We start from the raw sequence: 10,786 nt of genomic DNA on the forward strand, positions 1-10,786 counted from the left end.
ACAAGGTCAAAAACAGCCAGAGGCATCTGGAAGGCTCCAGACTGAACCCAGTCATAAAAGGATGGGATGGGGGAGTGAGAGAGGATGAAAAGAGAAGACAGAAGACTAGAGGAGAGGAGAGGAGAGGAGAGGAGAGGAGAGGAGAAGAGAAGAGAGGAGAGGAGAGGAAGATCAAAGACAGTACCTGGCAACCCAGACACCAAGAGGACAAGACCAAAGGACTGATAAGAACAATGGCTGAACTTATACAGGGATTAGAAGCTGGGGGAAGGGACAACAGCACAGTCTCAGTGCAGGAGAGTTGAGGGTAAGGGGTAGGATGTACCATCCAGGGACACTCTGTAATAGATAGGAACTAAGGAAGACTGGTGGCCAGAGTCCAGTTCCATATATTAAAGAGGGACCTCTGTTAGCCATTTGTCTTGAGTTTTTTTGAGCCCTAACACTGACATGCAGGCCTGTACAGGCCTTGCACTTAGCAAAACTGAACCACCAGGAGATGTGGGCTGCAAGCTTTTGATATGAAAGAGTGAAAGATTTGCTCTTTCCCATGAAAAGACTTGATTGGCTTTTTTGAATAATTCTTGGACTAGTAGGGAATTGAAGCCTCGCCTTTCGAAATGGTAAGTGTTTCATCCTTCGGTAGGGAGAATTATTCTCGAGGGTACTTATTTGTGAGAGCAGACTGAGGAAGAGTGTTTCTGTCTAGGCCGGCCATCTAAGGCTCTCCCAATTTCAAGGCATGTCAAGGCATCATATAACTTAGAAACTCAATTTCAGGTCTTACGGCGCTGTATGCATATGCATAGAGCTGTGCAGTTCTGGAGTGTTTCAGGAAGTAAAGGATGCAGGAATGAAGGAAGTCAACTGAGTGAAAGGTGGACCACTGCTTCCGTTTCCCATTTCATACTTAGACCTCAGCTTCTCGAAGTACGAGAAGCTCCTCCAGAGCTGGCCCGTGGACTGTTTTTTTTTGTTTTGTTTTGTTTTGTTTTTTCTTTTCTTTTTTTTTTTTATTTTATTAATTTATTCTTGTTACATCGCAATGTTTATCCCATCCCTTGTATCCTCCCATTCCTCCCCCCCCCCACCCCCGGCCCGTGGACTGTTTATCAGGTCTGCAGTGAGGTAAGTTCAGAAATTCAGAGTAGGTCTACAGATACTGTTGTGGTTGTTGAACACATCTATAGGGGTACTAGGCACATGTGTAAAGCAAGTACACCACACTCGATATGGTTTCCCACCGAGGCATATTCACCAATAACCAACCAAGGTGGAAATGTGAATATTGGTCAACAGGAGGCTTATTTCATCAGTGGTTAATTCTGCTCCTGTGCTCCTATCCCCACTCCAATTAAGTATAAAAAACACATTGCAAGATTTGATGCCAGACCATAAAGGCTAAAGACAAGCCCTGCCACCCAGCAGTAAATATTAAGGGAAAGATTTAATGTAAACAGCGGTGTATGGCAGTGCTGGTGGTTTCTTATAAGCTACATGGACTAATTTAGAAAGGGGGGAAAAGGCAGAGAAGCCTTCAAGGAAGTAATAACCCAGAGGTAAAAAATATTGATTAGGGAAAAATATTATCTTAATCAAAATATGTCTTTTAGCTGGAAGTTGTTTAGACTCCAGAAAGAGAAAACAAAATATGTTTCTAAGATTCACATTCTTTTCTACTCCCCCCCTTTTTTTTTCTTGTGTTGTTTGTTGAATAATGACCATGGCTATCGTTCTTTCTCAGGTCTTTGCTATATAAATCAAAATAGAGGCTTTAAAAATTCTGTGAGAACCCTTATTTATTAGTGTGATAAACACTGAGCAACAGTTACTATTTTCTAAATAGCTCCACATACACCTGTGACTTGTGGTGTTTTAAATTATATGTCCTGATAAATTTTGCAAGTCTGGCCACATGCTTGTATTTTCTTCTAATGAGAACTTGCTACTTCTGCTCTTTGTCACCTGTCTTCAGAAGCAAGTAATTCAAAACAGCTTTGCTTCTACAGTGTTTTGTGTCACATGGGAGCAACACCTCTTGAGTCGGCTTCCAGGTGTAAGCTTGACCTCTCAAACATTATGATTGGATGGTATTTCAATGTGCCACATATTCTTAAATTTTTATCTATCAAAATGCTGTGTGCTTATTGTTTGCCATTTGGACATCAAGTTGACCCATAGGAGAGATTGTCATCAGGATGCCTGGTCCCTGTCATGCACTCCATAGGTGAAGAAACCAAATCCCAATATGCTAACAGGAAAATGAGCAAAGTGACGGTGGTGTGTGCTTTCAGTCTATTCCCTCTGTGCCTACATACACAAAATTAAAAACTCATAACTCACCCAATGAATTTAGCTTTTATAAATTGATGAACGAACAGGGATTCAAATTGTTCTGGGACCAAATTCCCTTGGAGCCTCTAATTCCCATTTCCTGTATAAATGCTGCATCTCCCCCTCTGGCTTCCTTTAACTGGCCTATGCATTTCCTTGCTTTGCTCTGAACACATTTGCAAAAAAAGCCTTTCTGTGTTTCTAAAGAAACACAGTCCTCCCTGTGCCTTGAAAATGAGAGAGAAAGCTAAAAATCATTTTGAATCCATTTTCCCCTTATCAAAATATGCAGAGAGCACCCCCTGTTGGCTGCCTAGCAGCAGGCAACACACAAAGCAGTCTACCTAGAGATCCCTGGTGATTTGGATCCTGTACCAAAAGGGGGAGGGGAAATCAATATTTGCTTAATGGAAAAAAGCAACATTGATAGAGAAGGAAGTTTTATTCCCTAAATTTTAATAGGATCTTACAAGCACTGGGGAGGGAAACATGCTCTTATTTCTTTATTCTTTGTGTTTTAAGCTTAAATTTTAATCCATTTCCATTATTAGATATTTTTCTGAATAGAACGCTGAGGTGGGGCCCCCTTACATTTACATTTGTTCTGTGTGAGACCACTCTTGGTTATTTGGAGTGTGTCTTTAGTCTGTTCCAGTCAAAGGCTAGGAAACGTACCTTAAGTCTTGCACTCACCCCTATTTTTACCTGGGCAGTGAAGAGAGGAAAATGAGAGAGACATAAGCACATAGTTTTTGTTTGCTGTCCTGCACACTGAGTTATTAGGAACAGGTTTTCCTGTGTTTACCGTGCAGTTGCTGTGATCTTAGCCCTTTAGTTCTCCTGCTAAAATCTGAGCTTACTTGTCTATAATAGACCACAGACTTTTAATTTCATTTTAGAATAATGTTGTAAAAGTGTAATGCTATGTTTTTAAAATAACATTCTTTGCCAATCCTTCCAAATGCAGTGTTTTTCTCTAGAAAAATCTCTTCTTTTTGAGAAATTCAAATGGCTATGCTTTTAGCTTTTATTCTCAGCTAGGTCTCCACATGTGAATATTAGGGTGCTCATCAAAGGACGTGATTATTATCCTGAGACTTCGTTTTCTCTCTGTAGTAGTGCAAGTCATTAAAAAGTCCCCATGTTTCAACTGCCTCATCTAAAAAAGTCATGGACTTGATTGGTGGCTTAAGATAGAGGTATGTAGCCAGGTGCTTGCACAGGATGATGTGTGTGGTGAAGAGGACTGGTAAACGAGTGTCCATTGCATCCCAATTGCTGAGAAGGTCAGTGACCTGATTCATGGTGATGTGTAAGAGTTCCGCTATGTGCCTGATAGGCTAGGTCCTGATTCCATTGTGCCAATTGACCACATGCAGACACTTGTACATGTTGCTGATGCTCAGCTTTCATAGACAGAAACCCTGAGTCAGTTTTCCCAAGTGTTATTGGCAGCACATGGCAGAGCAGAGACAACTACATTCGTGCATCAAAGGACCACACACCTGGAAGGAAATGCGTTTAAAGTTTTAAAAAGTTGCGTCTTTTGACTTTGCTCCTTCATTTCTGTTTCTACGCTTTGAACAGCCTGGATGTCATCTTGAAGAATTTAGACTTTATCTTTGTTGTGTGATCTCTTCTGAATTGTATATTGGTACCCATCCTAGATAGTGCAACAACAGACTAAAGAAAGAACCCCATTCACATTCAGTTTGGGTAAGCCAAAGATCCTTGGGGATGCTTAAGGAATGTGATGAGGGAATGCGTTAAAAAAGCATGGGTGGGTCTCGTGCAGCACCAGTGTAGGTGACAACTCATAAAAACCGCATCACTCCACTCCCCAAATAACTATAAGCACCCACAGCGCTGGAGGAGTGTCTTCTCCCTCGGGCGACTCTTCACTGCATGTGTGACATGAGAGTCATTTAACTTCCTTTCTAATTTCATGAGCTTGCGGGGTGGGGGTGGTTCTTTCCCCACTGCAGAAGGGAAGATTACAATGCAGAGGAAGCCATTACACAGCAGTCTTACAAAGGAAAGTTAGTGGAATATTTTAACGGGGATAAAACAAAGTCGTGACTAAGTTTACAGGGTGTCAGGAAGACTTAAGAAGTGTGTGGAGGCATGACTTGGTGGATTGAGAGTCCTTGATGCTTTAGAGGAGGGCTAGGGCTATTTACCCAGCATCCACATAGCCACTGGCAATTATCCTTATCTCTATTTCTGAGGGATGTGACACCCTCTTCTGCCACGCTCAGGCACCAGGCACACACATGGCACACAAAAATACATGCGGGCAAGTGCTCATAGGAATGAAAATAAAGTTGAGTATTCTTTTAAAACTTAAAACACTAATACTTTTTTTTTTTTTTTACAAATTACTATGATTTTGTTTATCATAGGAGAGCGTGTAGTGAAAAGACATACGCAGTGTTTCTGACTGATGTTTGATACCTGTGTTCTAGTTCTAATGTGATGGCCTTAGGATATAAAGCAAAGCTGTTTTAAGAGAAGTAATAAATTAGAAATCAGAAACGGAAGCTTAATCCGTGGCCACAGGTAAGCCTTTCATGTTTCCAGTCTTCTCCTCTTTCATCTCTTCTTCCTTAGGATTGGTAGAAAGGTCTGAAAACTCTACACAGCAATGTGGAAAAGCCAACTGCCAACAGAGTCAGTCAGAGATGGGCAACATGGCTTCTGCCAACAGAGGAGCCAAGATTTATAACAATAGAGTATGGCTATAAAACAATTTTAAGTTGATAATGACATTTTAAGTTTACTGTCTGACCTTTGAAAGCTCACTGGGAATATTTCCCCTCATTGTGATATTTAATTAATTCATTGTTAGCACGTGGTAGGGTTGCTAAACTTTGATTATAATTTCTAGAGCATTTAGTTCTTGGTACCTAAACTTACCCTTTAAATTTCGTTTTAGGGCTAAGGACAAACTGGGAGGGGGCGCTCTGGTCCTGGAAGAAGTTAGTTGCCATAATCACATCGCTTTTCACTCTGGATCATGGGCTCATAAAGAAAAGCTCTAAGTCTAGGATGGAAAGAATGGAGAAGAAGTGCTCAAGGGCAGGCTGTGCTGTCGTTAAGGTACATCGGTTCAAGGAGAGACGTACCTGCATTGCCATTAGCAGCTGTACTTCTCGACTTCGAAGTGTGACTTAAAACTAGGGACTGGAGAAATGACCCTGTGCTGCTCTTGCAGAAGATCAGAGGTCAATTCCCTGCACCCATGTCAGGCAACTCACAGCTACCTGTAACTCCAGTTCCGGGGAATCCAGCAGCCTCTACTGGGCTCAAAAAAACAACTACACGCATGCACTCATGTGGGCTCAGTGGGCACAAGCACACACACACACACACACACACACACACACACTTAAAAATAATTCTAAAACTTTTTAGTGTGTGGGTTGTTATGTGACCTTCAGAAACAATGTGTGTTCTTCCACTTTTGAAGAATTCATTCCTGTCTTCAGTTAGGAAGCTTAGTCCCTTTCCTAACCAGGGAAAACCCCTCCTTCAGGAAAGTGGGGCCCTATTTCATCTATCCTGGCAGCTAGTGGCTTGGTTTTTAATTTCTTGAAACCTACAAATATGCTCTCTACTTTCTCTACTTTAAGTGCTCTTAAAGCTCAAAATGTATTTCTTTAGAAAGACTCACTGAGAAGAAAAAAAAAAAAAATCCTACCACAGGCCGTGTACTTAGGTGTCTCTTTCAAGCACCACTTAATGGCGCTGAGCTGAACTGTGGATCCGGGTTTGAAGTCTGACATAGCCACTCTCAGCTCTACAACCACAGCAGCCCCGGGAGAGTGAGGGGCTGTGGCTCTGGGCTAGGGCGTGGGGGCAGGGCATAGAGAGGCAAAAGGAAAGAAGACTGTTTCTGTGAAGGGGAAGGAACTGATAGTGAAGCTAGAGTGAAACCTTAATGAAGGATGCTGCCATCCGGCTGGTCAGAGAATAGAGACCCTGCCCAAGGCAGTCTGTTGCCATGGGAGAATAAACAGCATGCACCCGCGCTGGAATTTTTTTAGTGGGGGACAGGGAAAGAGAAAAAGAGTAAAACTTAAAATAAACAAAAAAAGCAATGATCTGCATTCTCTGTGAATTTAGTTCAATGTTCTCACACTGTCCATGTAGCTGTTCTTGCTCTGGTTCAGCACTGCTCAGCCTTTGGTTCCTGTTTCACATTTACTACAAGACAATGCTTAAATTAACAACTCCTATAGATGCATACACAAATAAGTGTCATACAAAACATGCCTTCTGAACTATTGTCTAAATAGATTATATAACGATGGCATATTATCAATACTTTAGAAAGGGAAGTCAAGATATTAGACACATTTCCTGCATGGAAGGATTCCAGAACTAACTCATTAAAACTGGACAAGTGTTCTGTCATACAATTCTTGGCATAAACCAGACGAAGATCCACCCAGAATCCTCCCTCCAGCCAATGGTGAGAACAAGCATTTAAATACACTCAACAGGACACTACTGTATGTCACTGGCGTTGGTGTACATGATCATTAGAGCTCAGATTGGAGGTCGAGCATTGTTCTATCTTAGTATAGGTGGCATGAATCAAGGGGCCAAACAAAAGTCATTTATTTTGCAAGAATATGCACCCAATTAAAGTTTTAAACCGGTGGGAGATTGCTGGTTGAAATGCACCATACACTTTAGGTAGGCCAGCTCTTGCAGGATCTGCTGTCTTGGGAGTTTTGTTGAGACCTCTTCACAGAACAAAACATTCTTCAAACAGAGAGAGGCTCTATTACAGGATGAAATGACTCTTCATCTATAGACACGTTAAAGGCATTGGCCAGTGCGCAATTTGCAGCACGGTGGGACGCAGAACACAGTTCTTTCCTAGGAAGGACCTTACATTGAAATGGCTCCAGGTTTGTGAAGACCACCCCTACCAGAGTCTGAATATTTCCTTCCATCCTGAGGCTAAGAATCTAAGAGTCTTTGATGATATTTGCAAATTGTGACCCGGAGTGTAAACCTCGAAGGTTCTCAGATTGTTAGAAGTAGAAGAGAACTGTAATGTATTTCCATCTGTTGCAGCAAAGATTTCAAACTATTGTTAGAGGGGTAAACAAAGGACTGAGCTCTGAGAGGAAACTGTACTTCATGTAGAGAGCGTCACTTTGCCAAGCTACGTGGAAGTCTTGGTTGCTTAGTGCTCTGTGCCCTTCGACAGAGCAGCAGAGGGCTGCTCATTCATGCACGTGCCACTAAGGAGAGAGGTGGATGTACACTGCCTTTAAGCCAAGAAGTACTTGTTGTCATATTCTTCTTGGTGTGATAGCTAGGTCTGGGCGCTAGCATTTGCCTGAAGGTGCTGCCCTTTGGGATCAGATCAACTAGGAATGGGAACTCAAGGCTAGACATCCTTTGACCTAGTCCCTGAATGACAGTTTTTCATGAACTTGAGAATGCTTCTAAAATGGCTCTGGAAGCCGGGCGGGGTGGCGCACGCCTTTAATCCCAGCACTCGGAGGCAGAGGCAGGTGGATCTCCATGAGTTCAAGGCCAGCCTGGTCTACAAAGTACATCCAAGACAGCCAAAACTACACAGAGAAACCCTGTCTCAAAAAAACCAAAAAATAAAAAATAAAAAGGCTCTGGCAAGTGGCCTGGCTGACTGTTCTTCTAAAACCCAGAAAGGAAGGTTTGGTAAAATAAATCAGTTACTGGCTGAAAATTCAGTTAGCCTCAGAAAAGTGATAAGTTCAGTTTTTATGAGTGCTAGACACAAGTGTGGGAGTATATGAGGAGAAGGGGAGAGAGGGTAGTTATGGCCAGCATCCAAAGAGCCGAGAACACAGTCTATCTTTATCTGATGAGAACTTTTTTAGATCCCTTGCTGCTGGGAACGAAGATAGTTTCCCTGCCTTCAAAAGCCCAACATAAGGATTAATAAGCGGAGACAATAATTTTGTATGTGGGTACACACCAGTTAGGGCTCTTTGTCCGATTTGGAAAATGAATTTGAACTTGTCTCAACAAAAATGTTTCCTATCATATCGGGCAGAAGGCAAACATCAGAAAATAGTTTGGTTTCTTTCAATCTCAATTCCAGTAATCTCAGGGAAAGAATAAAGATCAATAATGTGCATGGAGTGAGGGGAGGAGCTTGGTGGGGTATGGATCGTGAGGCAAGGGATGGGCTTGGTATGGTATGGATGCTGAGCCAGGGTATGGCCTTGGTATGGTATGGATGCTGAGCCAGGGTATGGCCTTGGTATGGTATGGATGGTGAGCCAGGGTTGATCTTCATGTGGTGTGAGTAATGAGTGTGGGCATGGTAGTAAGGAGAGAAGTCCTTGGGAAAAGGTGCTGGACAGATAATTTAGTAAACTGTCTCTATAAAAAAAATAATCAGCACAGAATGTCTTTGGCATTAGGCTCTTGGGAACAGAGAGGGTAGAACATTCTCGTTTGAAGTAGAGTCTATAGAAACAGAATGAAAGATGGACACTGAAGGAAATGCTTAGATAGGGCCTAGGGAGCAAGTGGGGTGGAGAGACAATAGAATGTACCTCAGAAACTCATGATGCACCTGTGGAGAGGTTATGCCACAGAACTACTTTTCTCAAGTAATTGTCACTTGGTCAAAATAAAAATGGAAGCACTGCTCAGAGCTAATACCCACAGGGAATTAGTTCCAGGAACCTCAGGAGTGCCCAGATCCTCAGATACACAAGTCCCTTGTGAAAAACATCATAGGCTTGTGCATAAGCCACACACATCCTCCTGTCAAACAGAAGTCAGTTTTTGCTTACTTATAATTCCTAATGTAATGTAAATGCTGTGAAAATTGATGTAAAATAACTTTTAAGGTTTTTGTAAAGACGTAAATCTTTTTTGTTTGTTTCTTTCTCTTTGGGATATTCTCTGTCTGAGGCTGGTTGCATCTACAGGTGCAGACCCTGAGCTGTACTACGTGAGCGGCTGATCTGGTTTACCCAAGGGCACTGGCCTGACTTCTCTTCCCCAGTAACTTCTCCCCACATCCTCATTCTCAGAGCTTTCTTGGCTTTGTTGTTTTCCTTGAGATGTGCACTACTTGAAGAGCTACAGCCTGAGTAGACGTGGTCAAATTAGGATTTTCCAATTGAAGGTTAATTTTACTGTGACAATAATGCCTCAAATGACAACTGGGACTCCTGCTGGTCACAGTCCAGCCTTGCTAGAGCAATGAAAGATAGGACACAGCAGAAACACAATAAAACAGAAAGCAAAACCCAGGGGTGGTTGAATTTTATTTTCATTGCAAACTACTGTTTAATCAAGGTCCAAAATCATTGAACTAACATAATGGTGTTTATTCCTTTAATTCGTTTTACAGTGACAGTAATATGCTCTGTTATGTTCATATCATCTGCAGAGTTAGCTGTGTTAGGATTAAATGCCTACCAGACTTGAATGTTTGGTACTATGTCCTTTAAAATAGGATGAGTATTAGGTTTCAATCCCTAACATACTGGTTATATTAAATTTTAGATAATAATTGGGGACAAATGTTGTTTTCAGTTTGTAGAAGAAAACCTTTTATTTTCCCCTCTTATAATTTTGTTATTTTATGTTTATGTCTGAAGGACTCAATATACATGAGAGAGAAGCTAGCTTCACCTACAATCATATTTTAACTCAAAATCCCACTGAAAAGCAGACCCTGTTTTGCAAATAGTATTTGGATCCAGTGGCAGGATGTGTTGAGTATTTTGTTTCAAAGTTTTGATTGAAAATGAAGGACTTTATTAAATAATACATTTTCCTGGCACAGTCAACCACCTGGATTCGGGACAGATTGAATTCATGCTTTAAAAAATTGTTTTGTGCTCTTCTGTCAAAAAATATGAAAGCAGTTCAATAAGTGGCTTGCAGACACACAGTCTGTGCCGTGAGCCTCTCAAACAGGTGGTCCCTGAAATATCTGATGGAAAGACACACAGTAGGAATCCTTTGATTATTTTACATTTTAGTTCTCCAAAAGTTGCATTCCCTAAAACTTGTTCCCTCTAGTATTCTAAATGTCATTTTAACATGTTCCTTCTTGAACACTCCATATCATCATGTATCAGTATTTAATGGGTCTTTACAAAGTATTTTGTGATATTTATAAAAGGCTTTTATGATGACTTAAAAGCATCAGTGACCAGGCTATATCTCGTTTCAACACATGCTCTTAAGGAAATATTTATCAATTGGTCAAGAGGAATGTTAATTAGCTATACTCAAAGCATAGGACAAAAAGTGTTTATAAACACTAGCATTTTTCATAGACTAAAGCTGAAATAGGCCCCACTAAATGAATATTTTAATTGATATAATATTAATTCAAAGTGAGCCTGAAATAAGACTAAATAAAGAAAGCAGATGACAAAGTTTGGTTCCATGTTTTTGTTATAAAACAAGTGGTGGA

The sequence above is a fragment of the Acomys russatus genome, chromosome 3 (genome assembly GCF_903995435.1).
Source record: "Acomys russatus chromosome 3, mAcoRus1.1, whole genome shotgun sequence".
Classification (NCBI taxonomy): domain Eukaryota; kingdom Metazoa; phylum Chordata; class Mammalia; order Rodentia; family Muridae; genus Acomys; species Acomys russatus.